Source organism: Adiantum capillus-veneris, unplaced genomic scaffold, assembly GCF_014529385.1.
Source record: "Adiantum capillus-veneris isolate H3 unplaced genomic scaffold, ASM1452938v2 Hic_scaffold_325, whole genome shotgun sequence".
Lineage (NCBI taxonomy): Eukaryota > Viridiplantae > Streptophyta > Polypodiopsida > Polypodiales > Pteridaceae > Adiantum > Adiantum capillus-veneris.
This window is the reverse complement of record NW_028221436.1, coordinates 1,895,940-1,917,815: the sequence shown is the minus strand read 5'-3', so window position 1 is coordinate 1,917,815 and position 21,876 is coordinate 1,895,940. Positions and strand designations below refer to the sequence as shown.

The following is a 21,876-nucleotide window of genomic DNA, read 5'->3' as shown; positions in this document are numbered from 1 at the left end:
GTTCTTCAATAGTAACTCAAGCGTCTTCACATTCACAGTTTATGCAACTAAAGGAGGAGGATTGCCGTTCAATCTTATTTGAAACTTGGCAAGATTGTGATAAAATACTAAAAACCTGCCAACAAGGCAGATTGCCCAGCGCTGAGAACGGTTATGAATTCGTTTCACAACTGCAGCCTGCGCAAATAAACAATCTAGTAAACTCTATCTCTGCCAAGTTAAACCCCTCCATAGTCAGCGAAGCCACAATGCAGGAATGGGCTCAGATTTCGGTACAGTTTAAGGAGGCAAACTCCCGTCTGTTCACGTCGTTCCATAAGGACCTTATTCCTGGCTTGATGCTCATCTCTGGGGTATCTCTCCCTTTAAGCATGTCCCCGGAAGAGGGCATAGAACTCCTCTTGAAGGTCCCCTTCTCCCAGGAAGTGATAGCGCATTATGCCGCGCAAATAGTCTCCCAGGCGCAACCTTTGATTGACATGTATAAAGCCCTGTTTGAGCTCTTGCCTTCGACTCCAGAAGTAGTTTTTGTTGAGCAAGACATGCCGCCGCTGAATCCAGAAACAGAAATAACTGTTTCGCAGGAGGAGGCGGATAAAATCCAAGCCGTTCATAATAAAGCCAGGGACGCTGTCCAGATTTTCGTTAAGTTCCATAGGCTTAGAAGCCGGATTCGTAAAGGGACTGCCTTTAAACTTAAACGTAGACGTCGTGGTTAAAAAACCGTCTCACGGGCAGAGCGGACACCCTGGGGAGGGTAAAAACCACAGCTGACGACTGAATCCGAATATTACGGATTACATATATCAAGTAATTACTTTCTTTTAGGGAAGGGATGGTTAAATTATTCGGTAACCAACCGAGAGATCATCAACGACAAAGATTGACTTTTTTGTCTTTTAATTGAGTTAATTTTCTTTAATTACGTAAACTCATTTTGAAATAACGCAAAAAACATTTCCAGGGTTGGGCTTTCCTTGACCCAACCCCCCCGCACCGATAGCTCAATTGGATAGAGTCCCTGGCTTCGAACCAGGTAGTTAGGGGTTCGAGTCCTCTTCAGTGCAACATCGTTTCATTTCGGGCTTCGATAAAGCTATATACCACTAACTCTCACTCTTATTGAGAAGAAAGCTTTCACAACTTGCAAGGTAAAGCATGTATCTTCCACCCGGTATTATGTTCAGTCCTCTTTCTTTCAGTTCTTGTTTTATTTAAAGTAAGCGGTTCCCTACGCTTTTTCCTATAGCCCACCTTTTCGATGTTTTAAATCCTATGCCAAGACTAGGGAGCGAGGGGCACAAAGTGTCAAGCAGGGTTGGGTTAACCTTTCTCGCCGATCCAATTTATACTGGGATCAGAGGAATGAGTTGAGAACGCCACTACGTTCCTGTACCCTTTGCTCTTAAAAAGTATCGCTGGTTTTCCCTGCATAATCTGGGCGCATGGTCGAATACGTCCAGTCTAGCGTTGGTAATTCCGTAGAAATAAATGGATGCACGAAGTTCATTCTAACGCCGTAGACACCGAGAGTTTAATTGGTTGAGCCCTGAAGTGCCGAAGGGCAATCCCAACGCAAACCGTAGACATTGATAGTTCCTCATACACGCCTTGTTTCTAAATTACCATGTTATCGCCATGACGGGTTTCGTAACCTCGTCGTGTACTCGAAGCGACAGTGAATTGATCTCTAATCACAATCACCCAGTCCTCTTAATGGTGTCGCTAGGGCAAACAAAACAAGCCAACCACGGGAAGGAAGGCAGAAAATTGAGTAAATAGAAGCAGAGGATCAATAATGTCTGGGTTATTGCACTGGCCCACTTTCCCTTCTTGCCTGCTTTCGATACTTTCTGCCTACAACCTCTAGCCTTTCTTGCTATCAAAGCAGTGCTTGCTTGGTTGCGGGGAGGCTAACCTTTCTCAGTTCCACGAGGCCTACTTTGGCTGCCTTTGCAGGATATCGCCTATCTTTACTTTTTAGGGGTTACGGGGGCTATCTTTCTTTCTTGATCGTATCGGTTCCTTTTTTGCTTTGTACGTACCCTGCATTAGTCTTGATCCTAAGTGGCGAGGCAAGGAAAAGGTATTCTGTACAATGAAACAACGAGGGCCGCAGGCAACGGGCAGTTCATATCTATGGCAACGCCAATCTATCGGTTACACGAAAACGCGTCGCGCCTTCGCTTCGGCTGCCCCCTTCGTCCCTTAGAGAGCAGTAAGACTTTAGCCATCGCAAATCAGTCAGTACTAACGTGTTCATCCCTTCGGGCCTCAATTTATTCATGTATTCAAAGCGGCAGCTAAAAGTTCAAGTGCTTCGCCGTGTTACACGTAAGTAGGGTCTAAGGTTGTATAACATAGTGACGAGGCTCTTGTCCTAAGCGTAGTAATGCGATTAGGCCATGCCAATACGATTTCAGCGGCTTCGCGCCTACGTATGCCCTGGTTACGTGTTATCGCTTCCCTTCAAAAAGGCTTGTATTTTCTCTAGGTTTCGAAGCAACACAAAAACAAGCCAACCTATGTAAGATTCAGCTTGCCAAGTTTAAGTTTAAGTTCTTTGAGCTAACCTCGTTCCCTTATTAAGCTACTGCAAGGCAGCTAATAAAGCAGCAAATTGCTAATCTATCAATCAATACATGGAAAGTGGCAGCTTGGACAGTCAGCTTCATGGCAGCAACATAAAACGGGATGGTCACGATGGGCAGCCTGTAGCCGCAATGGGGCTTAGTTGGGAGAGTTAGAAGCGGATAGCTTTCGGTATAGCGTTTCGCTATTCTTGCATAAGTGTTGTTTTCTCTACATCCTTCATTAGGGTTTTTTGCTCATTAGGCGAATGTGCTTCTAGACAACGCGCTGAGCTAGAGGCATACGTTTCTGACTTCGAGATGGCATGATTCACTTTTTTTGCCAAGCTTTTCACGCTACAGGGGCTGGGCCCCAGACCAGTAGATCTGGGCCAAGACAGGATTTTTGGGGGAGAAGGCACTTAAAAAAATCCAATACATACAAGAACTTTAAAAAAGACCGAGGATATAATATCTTTAAGCCAATCTGCCAAAGTGGGAGGGTCCCTTCCCAGTCAGGCACTGAATCACTTGAACCTGAGCTACTGCCCGGAGCAGGTTCTTGTGGAACTCCCTTCGAATTGTTAGTAAAGACTAGGGAATTAGAGGACTCTGCCTGTGGCCTTTCCGTAGGCATCGGCGGAGTTTTTGAGCGTTCTGCACGCGAAGCAAATAAACATGAGAATAAGGAAAAAAGCTAATCCATTAGAAAAAGGTTTCTATTTGATTTGTTTTACCGATATTTCTGGCATTTCAATTTAATTTTCATTGCCTCAGGCAGGATAGCGAATAATCTTACTTTACTAGCGGCCTTTAACTTGCTTGATAAACCAACGGAGCTTTAGATGTCAGCGTCCCAAGCAAGGACTACAACGAGCCATGCCCGTGTCATTAACGGCCAGACTCCTATACATAGTGACTCTACACCGTTTAAGGTATAAAGTTAACTGTAGATAGCCCGACTTACAGCTTATAACATAAAACTTCCTAAATGCCAGCCAAAAACGAATAGGCAAAGCACTGTCAGACTATTTGAATTGCTTTAATATGCTAAAATAAAGCAGAAAATAAGGAAAAAAAAAGATTCCAATTCCTATCTTATTCGATCATAACGACTTTACCTGTCTCTGTCGAATCTAATCTTGCTGATAACTCAATAAGATGAAGCAATAGCCATAAAAGAAGAACTGCCATGAATACCGGAACAAAAAAAGAAAGGATTCATTAAGTACGTACTTACTAACAGTATCGTTGCCTCTGCTTGGTAGCTTCATAGCAGGTGCTTTTGGTCGTTTCTTAGGGTCAAAAGGAACCGCCATAGTAACTATTACGTGTGCTTTATTCTCTTTTACTTTCTCCCTGACTGTTTTTTACGAAGTTGCACTGGGAGCCAGTGCTTGCTATATAGAGATTGCTTCATGGATTTCCTTGGAGATGTTTGATGCTTCCTGGGGCTTCTTTGGCGACTGTGAAGTCACCGGATGAATTGCCGGATAGATCGATTGTCTGGACGCTGCTGTTGCTTTGTGGCGAGACGGGCTCGACTCACTCTATGGAATAATTTTCTTTTTTAGAGCCCCATAGCATGTTGAAAAAGGGGCCTGGCCTACTAGACTCAAAAACTGCCCTTGGCGGCTCCCGACCGTGTCTCCGAGACACGGGTAAGACTTACGGATCATGAACTACAGATCGGTGGAGAAGGGATCCTGGCTAGCGTCAGACAGGGTCCCCCCACACAATACAGAAGGCTATGGATAAGGCATATCCCTCGCGCATGCGCAGCAAGAAGGCGCAGATGCCTAGACAAATAAAGGCCTAACTGAGTCTAATAAGGACAACACACACACCATTAGCAAGCGCACCCGTGCCTCAACATCAATAGAGTATTCGGTGGAACCGGCGAACCATGCATTCGGCCCGCTGCCGGTTAAATGCGTAAAACAGAGGGCCCACAGTACCCGCTTCTTTAATTAGCAAAAACCAACTCCCGGATCGCCAATAGGCAAGTTCTCCCCTGGCCTAGTGAAATTGCCGTAGGGCTCAGCGACGCAAGGATATTGAATAAAGCGTAAAGCCTTTTCCTAGCTTCCAACTGCCCCCCAGAGCCTCAGGGAAGGAAAGCGCTTGAATTAACAGAAGGAAAAGGGCCTAAGTCGGCTCGGCAGATGCCGTACACTTGAGTGTTCCCGCGACACTGTACCCTTGAATGAGACACAGGTAAGTGAGATCTCCCTGCCTGGGTACACAGAAGTTATCCCTTTACTAACCGTAATCCTAAGTTGGTGAGCCGTGTGATGGGCGACCATCTTACACAGTTCAAAGAGCACCTGATTCTGTCACTTGGGTAAACGGCCGCGTCATGTCATGATACAAAAACTCGCTTGATTTGTAAAGGGAAAGGCCTGGTGAAGTCACTTTTGACTCGGTGTTCGATAGTCTGACCGTAGTTATGCTAATTGTAGTGATATTCGTCAGTAGCTTGGTTTATCTTTATCCCATTTCATATATGTCCGAGGATCCACATAGCCCCTGATTCATGTGTTACTTATCTATCCTTACCCCTCTTACGCTAATGTTGGTTACTGGGGATAACTCTATTTAATTATTTCCAGGACGGGAGGGAGTAGGTCTCGTTTTATATTTGTCGATTAATTCTCGGTTCGCACGACTTTAAGCCAATAAAGCAGCTATTAAAGCTATGCCTGTTAATTGAGTAGGTGATTTCGGATCAGCTCTCGGGATTATTGGTCGTTTTACTCTTTTTTAAGTAGTGGACTCTTCTACCACTTTTGCTCGTGTTAGTGTTTTTTCTAAATCTAATCATTATTTTCTTTTTTGTAATATGGGATTTTATGCCATAACTGTTATTCGTATTTTACCTCTTGTCGGCGCTATCGGGAAATCTGCATAAATGGGATTGCATACTCGGTTACCCGACGCAATGGAGGGTCTCACTCCAGTATCCGCTTTGATTTATGCAGCTATTATGGTAACAGCAGGCGTATTCATGATAGCAAGGTGCTCCCCTTTATTTGAATATTCACCCAATGCTTTGATTGTTATTACTTTTGTGGGAGCTATAACGTTATTCTTCGCGGCAACTACTGGAATGTTGTAAAACGATCTAAAGAGAGTCGTAGCTTATCCAATTTGTAGTTAATTAGGCTATATGATCCCTGCTCGCGGCATTCCTAATTATTCAGTTAGCGTATTTCATTTAATGAATCACGCTTTTTTTAAAGCATTACCTTTTTTGAGCGCAGGTTCAGCAATTTATGCTATGTTAGATGAATAAGATATGCGTAGAATGGGAGGGCTTGTTTCTCTATTACCTTCCACTTATGTTATGATGCTTATAGGCAGCTTATTCTTAATTGGATTCCCTTTCTTGACCGGATTTCATTCTAAAGATGCGATTTTGGAGCCCGCCTATACCAAAGTGCGACTTGAGGGACATAAGACAATATGTATAGCCCTCCTATAAGAGAAGAGAAAAGGGCTATATTGCCATCTCAGCCCAGTGGGAGGCTCCTACCCCACCATGCGTTCCTTTGGGGAGGGTGTGAAGCATGGAAAACAAAGCAAAGAATAGACAATGCAACATAGAACCTGCTAAAAGAAGCAAGATTATTCCTTTTGATTAACCACAGTGAACTGTGCAACGACGCTTCGCTTCTACAAAGCGGCCTAGCACACACCTACGAGCTGTAATTAAATAGGCCCTTGCTCCTGTAGGGAAGGGATGTGATTTAAGACACGACGTTTGGTTGCGTGCTCCGATCGGCAAATGATCACCGGAGTATAGCACAGGATCGCTTTTCCTTGTAATAAAGTCAACATGTCGACAAGGTAAACCCAATGGGCTCCCCTCAGGAGGTCTGGTCGTAAGATCAGATACCGTCCAGTGGGCAGAAGACGATATGAAAAGCTTTAGCTTACCTTCAAGAGAGGTAAGATAGGCAACAATTTGCCGACCAAAGTGCTGACTCGAATCCTGGATAACAAAACACTATTGCCGGGCCACTTCCATTAACCACACAAGAGTAGAGGTAGTCGGGACTGTGAGTAGTACTAAGTAAATATGAGTCAATCGCGAAGTTACGGCCGGCGGGGGAAGGGAAAGAATTTGCCTTTCGTGCGTGCCCCGCCCCAAAAGAAGAGAAAAGAAAGATGTTACAACTGGGCTAGGGAAAAGCGAATTAGAAACAGGCAAATGCGTAACTTGCGAAGTAACATTACGTGTGTCCATCAGTGACTTGCTGAGGCCAGCCCAGCCGTCACTTTTTTTTGCTGCTTAAGCCGTATGCAAGGAAACTTGCATGTGCGGTTCAAAGAGGGGGGAAAGCTTGAAAGAGCCTATCCTTCCTGATTATACCATTAGTGGTAACTTCGCTTTCCGGTTAGGAAGCGTCTCTGTCTTCTTTACTTCCTATCACTCTTTTCGTTTACTTTTCTTAACATTTCTAGCACCAACCAATTCATTCAAGCGAGACATCTTATGATGCCACGATGCGCCTATTCTTATGGCCATCCCCTTGATCCTTCTGGCTTTCGGAAGCATTTTTGTAGGATACTTAGCCAAAGTGTGACCTGTTAGCCCATAAGTCAGTCCCGTGACGAAACGGCTGTTGCTCACCTAGCATGATCCAAGCAAAGTGAACAATAATTGAGGATTGGATGCGAGCGAAACTCCCGCCAATGGCTGAGATGTTCAGTCGACTCTTTTCCCTTTGTAGGAGGTCTGGCAGCCTCTGAGTCACAGATAAGCAAAAAGGAAGAGAGAAAAGAGGCCCCGGCGAACCTTCATAAGTGAACAAGTGTAAGCTTTGCCGCCCAACAGTATCCAGTACTGACTACATCGAGGGACAGGCCCAGTGAGCAAAGGGCAAAAACAAAGGGTACAAGCAGTGTCAGTTTTCGGCCTTGCATCGAACATCCAATGGACCATGGACTAATAAACAGCCACTGCATGAAAAGACTATGTCCAAGAGACCGCCCCACAAGGTACATCTTGCGCCTATGGGCCACTATAACTGTTCAATACACTTGAAACTGGAGTACCCTAATAAGGTTCCCTTGCGGTGGGCTGCCAAGCTACAAGCCCTACGGGAGCAGGATTCTCCGAAAAGCAAAAGCCCTAACAAATAAAGGCTAGGGATATGCCCATTTGGAGATTTAGGATCTCGATGGTCAATGGAAAGAGAAATGGACTATAAGTATATTTTACATAGATAATACTTAAACAATACCTTGATGGAAACAAATCCCCTGGCCCAAAGCTAAGGCAGTTGTAGACCTAGAATTTACCAACAAGCTTCTTGCCCCAACGAACGATATGAACAAAATGTATGTTCTTTAATCTAGGCAACTCATACAAAATGTACACGCAAGATTATAGTAATACGAGTCACACAGGGTAACCAAAAAACAAACACCCCAGACCTCGACAATGGGGTAAGTGGTGACCTTAGGGTCGCAAGGAATAGAGACGGCAAGAGAAGGTCTCCTGTTGGGTAGAAAGGCTATAGTACTCATTTGTTGAATATAGATACTAAAGCCTGAGAAAGAGAAAAGCGACTGCTTCGCACCTTTAGCTTTTATTTGTTTTGCCAACCACTAAACTAACAGGTGGAGGTGAGGTGAACCCCGCGCTGCGGAGTTGACCACACGAATAAAGGTTCAATGGGAACGCAAGTCCTCGAAAGCACATTACATAAGGGAGGGCGGGGAACTGGAGAGGGCCCTGAAGGTTCCTTTACTCGTCTCGTAAAGCCGGCCAACAAAATAACTTCCATTCCAACAAAACAAAGAATACTTGACAACAAAAAGACTTATAGGGCCAAAGGCTCCCGGGGCTATGCCAGGAAAAGCTGCACAACCCCTTCTTTCTTTTTACTTTCTTTTTTCAGTTGAAAAGTAATCGCCGAACCGAATAGTTGAATGGCTAGCTAAGAGCACATAAAAGTAAGACAGAAGCTTAGTAAAACGTAAAGCGTTTAAAATCAATCAACGAAACTACAAACAACAAAAAAAAAGCTTTGCAAACGCAAACAAAGGCCAGAAGCCTTTGTGGCCCAAAGAAAAATTGTTTAGGTAATCTATCTCCAGGTATACATATATTTAGAGATTGCCTTACATATCCGTATAGAATTGTTTTTTGAAACAAAGACTTAATAAAAGGCAACCTCAGCTCCTATGCAGGCATTGTCATATTGAAAATCCCTTTTTGAACCTTCGTTCGTAAAGCCAATAAAGATCTTCGATCCTGGGAGAAGCCGTATGAGGCGGGTAGAAGCTTCACGTACGGTTTTGAAGCCGGGCCTTTCTAGCAGCAATGGGGTGGCCTAGGGACCGATATGATGATTGGTTTAGGTACTAATTTTTGGGCCAATTCCCTTTCAATGCTACCCAAAAATGATATTCTTGCTGAATCTGAGTTTGCTACTCTAATCACTATCAAACTAGTACCTATTACGTTTAGCATCTTAGGGGCTCTTACGGCGTATAATGTAAATCTTTTTGCAAACGAATTACTTTTTGCTTTTAAAACCAGTACTTTCGGTAATAGACTTTATTGCTTCTTGAATAAGCGCCGGTTCTTTGATAAAGTTTTCAACGACTTTATAGTGAGATCGTTTTTGTATTTTGGATACGAAGTCTCATTTAAAGCCTTAGACAAGGGTGCTATTGAGATCTCAGGTCCTTATGGGATTTCGTATACATTCCGGAAATTGGCTAAGTAAATAAGTTAACTTTAAAGTGGATTTGTTGTGCGAGGAGTATGTCATGACTTGTTAGCCCTAAGCTCCGTGGTGGGTAAACGGTAAACTCGACTCTACGAGCCCAAAAAGCGACAATAGGGACGTAAAGGCCAGAGTTAATGTAGTGCTAGCAAGAACGTGAGTTAATAAGCCTCGGACTCCTTTTTTTTGTCCACAAGGCATGTTAAAATGAATAAAGGCATGGTAGGCGTATTTAACAAAGGTCGCGGTATGTTAGGTTTCGCTAAAGCAGGGAAAATTGCAGCCCCCTGCCTTTCCTTGATAATATGGAATCACGCTGCCGTCACTATACATACGGTAAAAGGTTTGAAAGGCAAAATAGCTAGAGCACAGGAAAAAAACAATCTCAGCAAGAGCCATACGTAACGACTACTAGTGCTCTTAAGGCTCTGGGATCTCCTGTAAACCCCCATACGATATATGACGGATATTAAGGGAAGCAGTAATGGGGACTATTTCGAAAGTGCGTGCTGCAGAGAGCCAGATGAGGGGAGATCTCCACGTCCGGTTCGGAGGGCAGTGGTATCTTGACCCTACTATCATTATGCCTTCGTTATGTTACCTGGATTAACTTTATTTGCGACTTTTTTTGGTATGTGGGATTTTTGCTTTTTTTGGGTGGATAATCGATCGTATCTTATTTTCATAGTTTGTAGTTTCCTTTTATAGATACAGATATAGACTTTCTTTTTTTTATTATAAAACAGAACTTGAAAATACAAACTAACGCTGGGGGAAGGTCCGATCCCTTCCCTTCCCGGAGGTATGGCTGAGCGGCTTAAGGCATTGGTTTGCTAAATCAACATACAATACATTGTATCATGGGTTCGAATCCCATTTCCTCCTACACTTTTCCTTGATGATTATGCTGAAGTACAGTACAGAATCGAAAATTACAAGACGCTCTTTCCCTATGATATGATGGCCAGGCCGTTACCTGAGCACTCTTCCCGCCGATCTTACCTTGGTAAGAATGTAACTGTGTCGTTGCCTCTGTTCCGTAACAATGAACAGCAAAAATAGACAATCAAAGGAAAAAGTGCAGTGGTCACCCCATTTGCCATCCCTTCAAAATGGCAAACCAAACGACACATAAGTCTACTTTGATAACTGTAACGGTAGCCGCTACCTTTACCTTATCAACGCTTTTTTGTTTTATTAACGCAAGCAAGCAATTCTATTTTTGCTTTCGTTTGCTTTCTCTCTTTTTAGAAAAGCAGCAAAAACAACAAGCTATAGTAGCGCTACAGCAGCTATAAAAGTAACCCAATCCCAGTCCTTCACGTTAAGCGGTCTCCTTTTCATGCTTTAGATAGCATAGCATCTCAGTCTCCTGCATTTATGTTATGGCCCTCGATTTCCCCAGCAGAAAGGGAACCCAACCCTTTAGTCTCTTTTTACCCGTATATAGTGGACCTAAAAGCATGAAGCCTTACTACGAGCCCTTCAGACATGTATGCAGCAAGTCTTTCTAAAGGATCTCTAAACACAGACGCCGATTTATGAAGATCTTGCATTGCTAGCTCTGCAACCTCCATCTTTTCTTCAAATAACGCAGCAGCACATGTGATAAGAAGATTCTTCACACGACTGCCAAGATTCAATGCTTTCAACAAATGCTCAAAGGAAAAAGAACCATGCTTTAAAGCTGTTACTGCACTTATTTCCATCTTGGTTTCTTCTGGAGCTACTGAATCATGCACCAGCTCCTTTATATTATATGCTGCTGTTTTTTAGTCAAATGATGGAAACACCCAACCATACCCGTAATGATAAAGACAAATGCCAACACGTAAGCCACTATTATTGCAATCAGAGCTCCTAATTGGCGCAAGTGGTGCAAGGACAAGCTATCTATGAAGGTATGGGATGTAGTATGGTGCAATGTCTGCATAGAAACGCTAAGGTTGCATCTCTGCTCTGGAAGTTTAGAATTTTGCTTAGCCTTAAGGGGTGAACTCTTCTCATGGTAAGCACTGAACCCAAGCCATACTCTGTGCATAGATCTTCATGCAGATGCTTGAAAAACGCAGGAATACTCCCTTTCCTGTGAACACATTTGCTTTGCACTAAGGTCAAGGACCTCTAAGCTACTGGAGTTGGCAAGGGATGCAGGAAATGGCCCTGTAAAGTTGTTAAAGCTCAATACAAGCTACTGGAGTTGGCAAGGGATGCAGGAAATGGCCCTGTAAAGTTGTTGAAGCTCAATACAAGCTTACGCTTGAAAAAAAGAGAAAGGTTACTACACAGTCGATAAAGTAAGCCAACCGCAGGGACTAAACAAAAAGGCGTCACTTAGCTAGTTATTCAGCTAAAGAGGTGCTCTCTCTTTCCTTTCGCAGGGACTAAACAAAAAGGCGTCACTTAGCTAGTTAGCCAAAGAGGTGCTTTTTTGTATATATACAAGAGATTAATTATGTTCTTATCTAACGTCGTCGTGTGTTTAAACGATTTCAATCAGCGCAGCGGGTTTCTTTCTTCATTAAGCTCAAGTGGTGTGGTAAAATAGGACTAGGTGTTTCTTGGTTAGCTGCATTTTCGTTATGATTGTAAGCTTTACATAGATTCAAGGCTTTCCTTTCATTCTCACTTGCCTTTTGCATATCTTGTTCACAGCTCGATGGCCGTACTAAGAATATAGTAAACATGCGCCTCGATAAGGCGCGGCTAGGACGGCTCGTTGGTTCTTCCAACGTGCGTTTCCTTAGGGTCTTGGTTTCACTTGTCTTCATCCCGCATTCGCATGAGTCAGTTTGAGTGAAGGGCTGCTTTGGTTCCGCACGCTAATGCGTTGTTGAGTACCCTTTTTTATTGGCCTTCCGCCGTAGGTTATCAACCTACCCTTGGTACGGAAATGGGATTACTGCAGGAAAGGAAAGGGAAGGAAAGGAAAGGAATTACTTCCACCAAGGAAGGATCAATAACTTCCATTCAAGCTGTTTACGTACCTGCGGATGATCTGACTGACCCAGCCCCCGCTACGACGTTTGCACATTTAGATGCTACAACTGCGCTTTCAAGAGGCTTAGCAGCAAAAGGTATCTATTCGGCCGTGGATCCGTTGGATTCGACGTCAACTATGCTGCAGCCTTGGATTGTGGGTGAGAAGCATTACAAGACGGCATAAAGGGTTAAGCAGACTTTGCAGCGTTACAAAGAACTTCAAGATATTATAGCTATTCTCGGATTGGACGAGTTATCCGAGGAGGACTGTTTGATGGTAGCTAGAGCACGAAAAAGAGAGCGTTTTTTCTCTTTTTTCTTTTGGATTTCTATTTAATATGCTAATCTGTATACGAATGGAGACGATCGGACTTGAACCGATAACTTCATGCTTGCAAAACATGCGTTCTACCGATTGAACTACGCCCCCGTCCTCGTTTCATGTGCAACACGTATCATGTGGGCAAACAAAACACAAGAGAGCTATTGCTCATACGTGCGTGCCTATAGCCTTTTTTCTACAGAGTTTAGACTTTATCCAAGACACGGCCCCATTTCATCACACTGTCAATGAAAGAGGCTAAATGTCATAAAGTAAAGATGTGTCGTTGGCAGCAAGCAGTAATAGTTCACGAATCTTTTCTCGGTCCACCATTTTGATTGTATCGGCGTTAGGGAGGGGATAAGCCGTCTTGTCTTCTCGGAAGGGAAGCCTTGAGGCCAAAAGCGAAGCGAAAAGAAAAAGGTTATGGATACAAGAGATGAAAAACCGCAATCTTGGATACAAAAAACAAAAAAAGTTTGAAAGATGAAATTTCAAAAGCCACCAACCGATAGTTATGGCTTCTTTTTTTCGCACTTAGATTTTTGGATAGATGCCCTTATACAGGAATACATCCGAGAAGAAGCGCTTGATAAACAAGAATTGCTTATCCAAAGATTCGCAGTTCTTATAAAAGTCAAAGAAAACCTGAAGGCAAAAAGGAACTAAGCTAGTGGCCCCGCTTTTCCTAGTTACTTATGAAATGGCACGTTGTCTATGTATTCGAGTGGTCTCATTGAATCTCTTCGGGGGTCTGCCCCCTGCCCCCATATACATCTTAATGATAATAGAAGCGTCGAAGGCCGATGCGTCGAGTAAAATCCAGGCCAGGGGAATCGCACAAGTAAGCGAAAGGGGCACGGCACCGAGTTTATCTCAAAGATTGTTTATCAACAGTAACATGGCTGGGTATTCATAACTTTTTCTTGCGTGAAACCACTTGCTCTGCTTTAGGTCGCTTCATAACTTAACTGGTTCGTACATAGCACGAGGCTTAATAAATAGAATAGGATTTTCTTTTGTAAAGCGTTTAAAATCAACGAGACTACAAACAAAGAAAAACAAAGAAAGAAAAAGAAAGCAAGCTGTAAGCAAAGAAAAAGAAAGGAAAAAGGAATATTAAGCACCATCCATTACCACGCGAACCACCGGGTTCATAAAAAAACTAGGGTAGAGTGTTAAAATAACATTCTACATGGTATTCTGGAAAAGAACTCAAACAACTAAGGATGAAACAAATCAACGTAATAGCTAGGTTACCTAAACGGGTGAAGCTCTCTGTCTTTAACCATTTAGGAATGCAATCATTGTTCTTTAATTGGCTGCTCCGCTCGGGCTTTCCCTCCCCACGAAAAACCCTTTGCTACGCTTGCATCTTTAATTGGGCTTTCTCTTCACTTGCCTTTGACCGTGGCTCTTTAGACTCTTAAAGGCATTTTCGTTAATCCTACCATTACGTTGAATGTAAATGCATTGTACTAATAAAAGATATAGCGCTTAATCGCTCGGGCTTTCCCCCGGAAATCCCTTCGCTTGCCATTACAGGGGCTAGCTTTATGTCGTAGGAACAAAGGTGCTACTAAAGCAAAGGAAGAGCTAGTGCAACTTGTTAATAACAACTTGTTTTCTAAGGGTAAATAGGGTTTAATTATTAACCATAATAGATTCTTTGTTTAAGGGTTAAATCGTTAATTTTAATGGCCTTTAATAGTTCACTATTAAAGTAAAGTCGTATAAGCCCTGGTCCATCACCTTATTGTCTAGCAATGCTTGGTACGTTGAGGCGAGACGGGCGACTCGCTTAGATCACCCAGCGGCAGTGTCAGGCCTTTACTGCTAAAGGATACGTCTTTACATTTAACAAACACTACACTACCAACAGTTCAGTTCCCTAGCCCCGGTTAGTTAACGTCAGGACAACTGTGAGAAGGGTCTCCGTGCCGTGCATGAACCGCCGCGATGCAATCATAGCCATAGACAACGCCAAACAGTTGCAGCTTCTTCAGTTCAGGGATACGAAGCAATCAGCGCTAAGCAGCAGCTTCGAGAATACAAAGCAAAGCCTCTACGTTCATTGACTGGACAAACAGTTATAAAATACGTATCTTCGGTGGTTGAAGGGCAAAGTGTTGACTAACGTCTACGGGCTTCAATTTTTTCATACTGGCCCTTCCCTTTTGCATGACCGAATAAGCGAGTAGCTATTACGTATTTCGGTATAGCTATCCCTCACTAATTCGTAGTTCGGTCGAGCAGTCATAGAAATCTATCACGGTTCATGATTAGACTTCATTCCACCTTGCAAAAAGTGGCATAATTGGCCCCGGCTAGAGCCGCGGTAGCTGCAGAATCGAGTAAGTAGACCACCGTATGGACAGATAGGCTTACCAGTCGACCGCCTTTCTTGCTACTAAAGCAGTGCCGCAGGCAGTGCTTGCTTGGTTGCAGGGATTTCAAAATACCTTTTCCCTGCCGCTCGGACGGACAATTAATTACGTTTCCCTGCCTCCCATTAATTACGTAATATAGAGAGTTGTTTCATTGCTCGGACGAGGAAATTAAGCAAACGACACCCTATTTGATCAAGGTATTTTGAAATCCCCGTGTCTGCGTGCTCGTTTGGGCACGAAGTTCACTCTAACGCCGTAGACACCGAGAGTTTAGTTGGTTGAGTTTCGAAGGGTAGAGCGGTAGCCTACGTTATAGTTCGTACAGTTCTTCGCTTCGAGGAGCCATAGTTGCCTACAAATAAGAATCAATCTGCCCACATTCTATCTCAAAAGAGCTTTGCTTTCCTCGCTTGGCAGTAGTTTAGTTTTTCGCAGCTCATGTAACTTAAAGGAGAGAGTCTGTGAAACGGCACCGGTTCAAGCCCGGTCATGAGCCAAACTGGATCGGAAGGATCATCTACTACTCTGTCATTAAGTTGAGCACTGGTATGGTGACTGGAGATTATTGGGGCAACCCTTTTCCGGAATGTAAGATGATCCGCCTTGCCGTGGCCATTCCGCTTACGGTTATTGGCTTTGCCAGTAACTAACTAAGAGATCATCAACAAAAAATGATGAAAAATAACCTATTCGAAACTTCAAAAAGTCTAACTCTTTCGATGATTAGCCGTCGGGGGGTTTCCAGTGAACTACCAAAAAGAAAAATCCCTTTTCGTTTGTTCGTTAAGAGTTACCCGTACGGTGTCACTCTAGAGTGACTCGGGAGTTCATATCGAATGTGTTTTCTTAGTGGTCGCCATTTCAATGTACGAATTTGGAAGGAATAAGCGGGGGCAATTTTTTAACTTGTTACTTCTATTCTTCCAATTCCGACAGTTCAGAAGACAGGCCGGAAGCGGAAACAAGCCAGCAGCCCGCCGAACAAGGCTCGACGCCGACAGAGAATTTATCGTTTCCTCCTCCTCCATCATCTTCGGGGGCGCCGTTATGGGAAGAGGAGTTTGGAGGGGATACTCGTGAAATCAAGGATGACAACTCCACTCCAGAAGGAGACAAGGCCGGACACGAATTGAGCTCAGGGCCGTCAAGCGAAGTTGAGGGAAGCCCTTCGTCATCGAAGAACAGGAAGGAGGAGGGTACTAGCGAGGCTCCCGAGACTAGCGAGGCAAAGAGCCAGAGCCCCTTTTCTTGACAACAAGAAGAGGAGCTGCTTTCCAAGCTGGATCACCTTGCACAATCACAAGTGCCTAAACGTTCTTGGTGGAACCGGGTTTTGTGTTTCTGTAGGGGACCAAAACCGGAGGAAGACACTCCTTCCGGAAATGAAGGGAACGGTCAGGATACTGGGTCGGGCGATAATGACCCCGGAGAATAGGAAGCACTGGGGGGAATTTCCTGGCTTTGCCCCTTCCTGCTTCCCGAAAAAGAGAATGGCAAGGATGAACCCGAGAATGAGAAAAGGAGCAGCAGTAGGTATTGGAAACGTATTTAGTCCTTTGACAAGCCCTGTGGCGTGAAATCTATCATTAGCCAAACAATTATTCGGTCTCCAGGCTTTGCCTTAACAAAAGCTATTGCCCTGTTTGCTTTGATGATGGCCTTTTCGATATTCTTCGTATTTTAAGGAAATCAATAAACAACCCTGAAGATAAGTCTAGATAAATAACGGTTACTTCGGGGTGGCCTTTGCTTTGGTCACCCCCCAACTAGGTAACATAATGGTAATGCGTTGGACTTACAGTCCTAGAATGATGGTTCGACTCCATCCCCAGTTTTTTTTAAGTAAACCCACTGTGGCATGACGGTACATGACAAGGGACCCTAGCTTAGAATGCAATGGATGTATGTGGGTTCCCCCCAGCTACCTACTCCTTTTGCTAGGGATTTGGACACGCGAGGAGGAGGCTCTGTTGCTAGCCCTTATTGACATAGAGCTACTGCCTTGGCAAGAGCTGCTGTCTTCGCTATGTCAACCGTGCATAAAGAAATGCCATAAACGTTGAAAACAAAGAAATTGCTAGAAGAATGTCGATTGATTCTACGACGTAAACGAATCATGATAATTCGTTGCAACTTGAAGTCCCGCCTTGGCAACCGCTACGTAGCATCCCAGGTTCAGTAAGCACATAGACTCTTAACAAGCTATGGGGCCGGATCATGTTAAGATGAAATGCCATTTGACCTCAGGTGCTGGCAAGGGCATCTAGCCAATGCCTTCCTGGCATGCGTGAATGCTGGGTTGTGAAATTAATCGTTTAAATGCAGAAGCCAACGATAGCACTATGACTACGAGATTAGGTCAGGCCCAAGGATTCCTCCCTTTACCGCGTCCTTTTCTATCTATCTATCACGGATTACCCTTTTAGCATTTGACCATGCCTATCTATTCGTAGCGTCTTAAAAGAGCTTTCGAAAGAATAGTCGTTTAATTTGTTTTTTTGGATTCGTCCGGAGAGAAGCAGTTAGTCGATTTACGCGTGCCGACCTTTTTTTAGAGCTTCGGTTCTTCCGCCTGAGCATCAGTGGAATAAGGACTACATGGCGCTAGCCACACAAATTCTTTGCTTTAAAAGAAAAGTTTTGTTTGCCTATATGATACGTGTTGCACATGAAACGAGGGCGGGGGCGTAGTTTAATCGGTAGAACGCATGTTTTGCAAGCATGAAGTTATTGGTTCAAGTCCGATCGTCTCCATTCGTATACAGATTAGCACATTAAATTTATAACTAGGCTAGGAAATTCAAATTGTAATGAAAACTTCCCTGTTGCCTGGAGCCCAGCACTACATTGGCCGGGACGCCTTACCCCTTGGCACGGCACCTTAAGCTAGGGAAAACCCGGCTAACCGCCACCCCGAGTCGCTGCCGGGGCCTGGTCAAGCGACTCAACGACGAGTGCACAGCGGCAGTTAATGCATGCTACATGCTCTATAGGCTCTTCTGGCCAAGGGAAAGCACCTACTTTAACCAAAAGAGCTCAGTACGGCACCTGTTCGCTACCACCTATACAGAATCGGTGGGTTACCCGCTTTAGGCTGTAGCCGAAGAACAGGCGGGGGGCTGCTACCATAGCCAATCTAAGGCGCGACCTTGAGGGGGTTCTAAGGGCGGCAATTGACCGTTTAATCCTCTTAGAGGAACTCTCCCTGAGCAAGGTAGACATGGTGGCTTGCCACACTGGCATATACGCCGGGCCCTCTAAAGCACCCGAGACATAGGAAGCCTACATATCAGGGTCCCTTCCCTATGTGAGTACATATTCCTTTGATGGGCTAGACATTTCGACTGCCCAAACCCAAAGCTCAAGCGCTGGCATTCATAAGGGTCAGTTTGCTTGCTGTTTTAGAAACGAAAAAGTTTTCTTGTCGAAGAGTATCTCAAGGATCGAAGAGTTTACATCTTTTCTTAATTCTTCACGAAAGTCGAAACCGTATTTTTCTAGGGCTATAGCGGGAATTGGGCTTATTTTAGCTTTCGTTGAAGTAATTGTTTTTCTATTTGTCTTAATCGTCGGCTTGGTCTATGCATGGCGAAAAGGAGTTATTTTGCAGCGTGGCTTCTCATCTAGTTTAATAACAACACTTTAAAACAAAGCCTATATCGTATCCTATACGTCACGTTACGTATTATATCATTCCTGACTTACGCAAGCAAAATACTTGATAACTACGACCCGTATAGGATTTCAACTCGTTACTACTTTAGCTACCCATCTCTTTAGATCGTTTTTTTACCCGGCTATACGTGCTCATGCTAAGGTGTGTGTCGTACGCGCTTTCGTGCCATCCCTTGCCCCACCTGGGGTAACCATACAACATCGTTAGTGGAATCTTGAAAAGAGATTAGTACGAGGAAGCCCATTGTCCTTGCGGCGCTTTTACCTCTCGCCTATCAAAGTGATGTTCTTTCACCCGGTAGAAGAACTTGTCTAGAGAAGGATTTCCCGCTTAGATGCTTTCAGCGGTTCTTCCCTACCAACTTAGCTACCCGGCGCTGTTACTGGCACAACAACCGGAACACCATAGGTTGACCTAACCCAGTCCTCTCGTACTAGGGCAAGCTTCTCGCAGTTCTCTAAAACCAACGGTAGATAGGAACCGAACTGTCTCACGACGTTCTAAACCCAACTCACGTACCACTTTCATCGGCGAACAACCGAACCCTTGGGACCTTATTCAACCCCAGGATGTGATGAGTCGACATCGAGGTGCCAAACGACTCCGTCGATAAGAGCTCTTGGGAGTCATCAGCCTGTTATCCCCGGCGTACCTTTGATCCGTTGAGCGAGAGCCCTTCCACACGGGACTCCCGGATCACTATGGCCGACCTTCGTCTCTGTCCGACTAGTAAGTCTTACAGTCAGGCAGGCTTCTACCATTACGCTCATAAGCTGTTATAATATTAGCTTGAGCCTACCTTCGCACACCTCCGTTACTCTTTGGGAGGCATCCGCCCCAGATAAACTACCCACCTTGCAATATCCCGCTTCTGACAGCAGCGGCGGTTAGGCATCCAACGACGAGAGAGTGGTATTTCAAGATTGGTGGCGACATTGCCATCACCTCCCATCTATCCTACACATTAAATCAAGGATGTCACTGCAAAAGTATAGTAAAGGTGCACGGGGTCTTACCGTCTAGCCGTTAGTACTCCGCATCTTCACGGAGAATTCAATTTCACTGAGTCCATGTTGGAGACAGCGGGGCAGTCGTTACCTGTAAGTCTTGCTAAACTTTTTGGTTTAGCTTGGGCTTTCTCTTTACCCAGGCCTTTTTCTCAGTTCCAATAGAATAAGCCATAGCGGTAAGCCTGGGCGCTTCATGTAAAGTCTCTGGGGATTGGACCTCTGCTATCCAGTCTGGATGTTCTGGAGCAAGTGCATGCTTTTCCATTCCCCAATCCTGCGGATCGTCCATTGTGTCATATCTAAGTCCTTGAAGACAAGTGCACTTAGATCTTTAAAGTGTTCCCGCATGTAATGTGGCCTAAAACCTAATAATTACTTAGAAGGCTGGCGTAACTTACTGTGTACACCATTCATGCAGGTCGCTACTTATGCGACACAATAAAGTTAATCAAACGGCAATGGATGGTATTCAGTTCCATGCCATCCTCGCCTATGGCCTTATAGTCGCCTATAAGTTCGGACTATATCATCATCTCGAAGGATGTCTGGCGTGTGGTCGTTGGGGATCGAGTTTAGATCTTGGAACTACGTTCGCGGGCGCACGGCGCGAGGCTACGAAAATGGTCAGCCGCGGGCTCGAAAGACGATGTATTTCCAACTTGCTATCCTGCTGATGGTCCGCGCCACCAACTACATTTTCCATTCAGCCGTGGATAGGCCGTAGGTTGGTTGAAAGCGCTTCGCGCTGTCGACAGCCAGATTTTTTTGATTTTATCCTGTTCTGTATGAGTATTGGATACTGAAATTCGGGCGGATGTCCCAGCATATTGCCCGATTATGTTGTCGAACATCTCTGTCAAACCACCCCTTTGTCGGGGAATTTCGCTACCTTAGGACAGTTAGAGTTACTGCCGCCGTTTACCGGGGCTTCCATTCAAAGCTTATAACACTTCTCCTTTTTACCTTCCGGCACCGGGCAGGTGTCAGACTCTATACATCGTGTTACCACTTAGCGGAGTCCTGTGTTTTTAATAAACAGTCGCTACCCCCAATATGTGCCGCTTTCCCAATCCTTCAATAGGAGAGCACCCCTTCTTCCGAAGTTACGGGGCCATTTTGCCGAGTTCCTTCAACATGGTTCTCTCAAGCGCCTTAGTATATTCTACTTGTTCACCCGTGTCAGTTTGGGGTACGGTTGGTTTTGCATTTTAAATGTTGAATCGCCCTCCCAATTCCACGAAGTTTTTTCCCGGGAGTTTCAACCCTGCAGCCGGAGTGACTTTGTAGCCCCCTGCCCAATCATCCAATTCACGAGTTTAACAAACACGCATGGTTCAGTAGTTAAAGCAACTTCGTCGCTTTCGTGTACCCATCGGACGTTGCCCTTTCGGGGTTCCTTAGGGACCGATTCACTCTGCGTAGATTGACTGAACGCAGAAACCCTGGAACTGGCAGGCGATCATGTTTTTCACATGATTTCTCGTTACTCATGTCAGCATTCTCACTTCTGGTACCTCCAGGTGTTGTCACCAACAACTTTCCTTGATTGACAGAACGTTCCGCTACTGACACTTGAAAAAGCTTCTTTCAAGGTCTCGTCGCTTCGGTGAGTCACTTGAGCCCCGAGACATTTTCAGTGCCATGAAGCTAGACCAGTGAGCTATTACGCTTTCTTTGAAAGATGGCTGCTTCCAAGCCCACCCCCTGGTTGTCATCGCTTGATCACTTCCTTTTCCACTAAGTGATTGCTTAAGGACCTTAGCGTACGATCTGGGCTGTTTCCCTTTCGACTTTGGATCTTAGCACCCGAAGTCTGTCTGTACAAACCCATGGCCTGTATTCGGAGTTTCCTTGGGGTCGGTCAAGCTTTGGGCTACCCTAGCCCATTGAGTGCTCTACCTCAAGCCATAAACGTTATACGCTCTACTTCAATAGATTTCGCGGAAAACCAGCTATATCCGATCTTGGTTATTCAGATAGGTAAGCCCGGAACGGAAGAGCTTTCCCCCCTCTTTGAACCGCACGTGCAAGTTTCCTTGCATACGGCTCAAATGACGAATGGGAAGTCTAGGCCCCGGCAGCTTTTGGTTCCTGCGTTTCAGGAACCGCTCGGAGCGTTTAGAGAGAAGCTAGAAGCAAAGCGCAACTCAGTTTCCTTGGTTTCCAGTATGCATGAAACCAGA

The 21,876-nt window shown here is 44.7% G+C and overlaps 1 long non-coding RNA gene and 1 other non-coding gene across 2 annotated transcripts; both read right to left on the bottom strand.

The window, feature by feature from the left end:
- Positions 1 to 12,652: 12,652 nt before the first annotated feature.
- Positions 12,653 to 12,725, bottom strand: TRNAA-UGC (transfer RNA alanine (anticodon UGC)). Its single transcript has one exon. It is a non-coding gene; the product is annotated as a tRNA-Ala (tRNA).
- A 5,598-nt stretch (positions 12,726 to 18,323) lies between these two features.
- On the bottom strand, positions 18,324 to 21,527 carry LOC147417072 (uncharacterized). Its single transcript, XR_015187426.1, has 2 exons — positions 20,099 to 21,527; positions 18,324 to 19,781 (listed from the first exon to the last, which is right to left on the bottom strand). It is a non-coding gene; the product is annotated as an uncharacterized LOC147417072 (long non-coding RNA).
- Between the last annotated feature and the right edge of the window lie 349 nt (positions 21,528 to 21,876).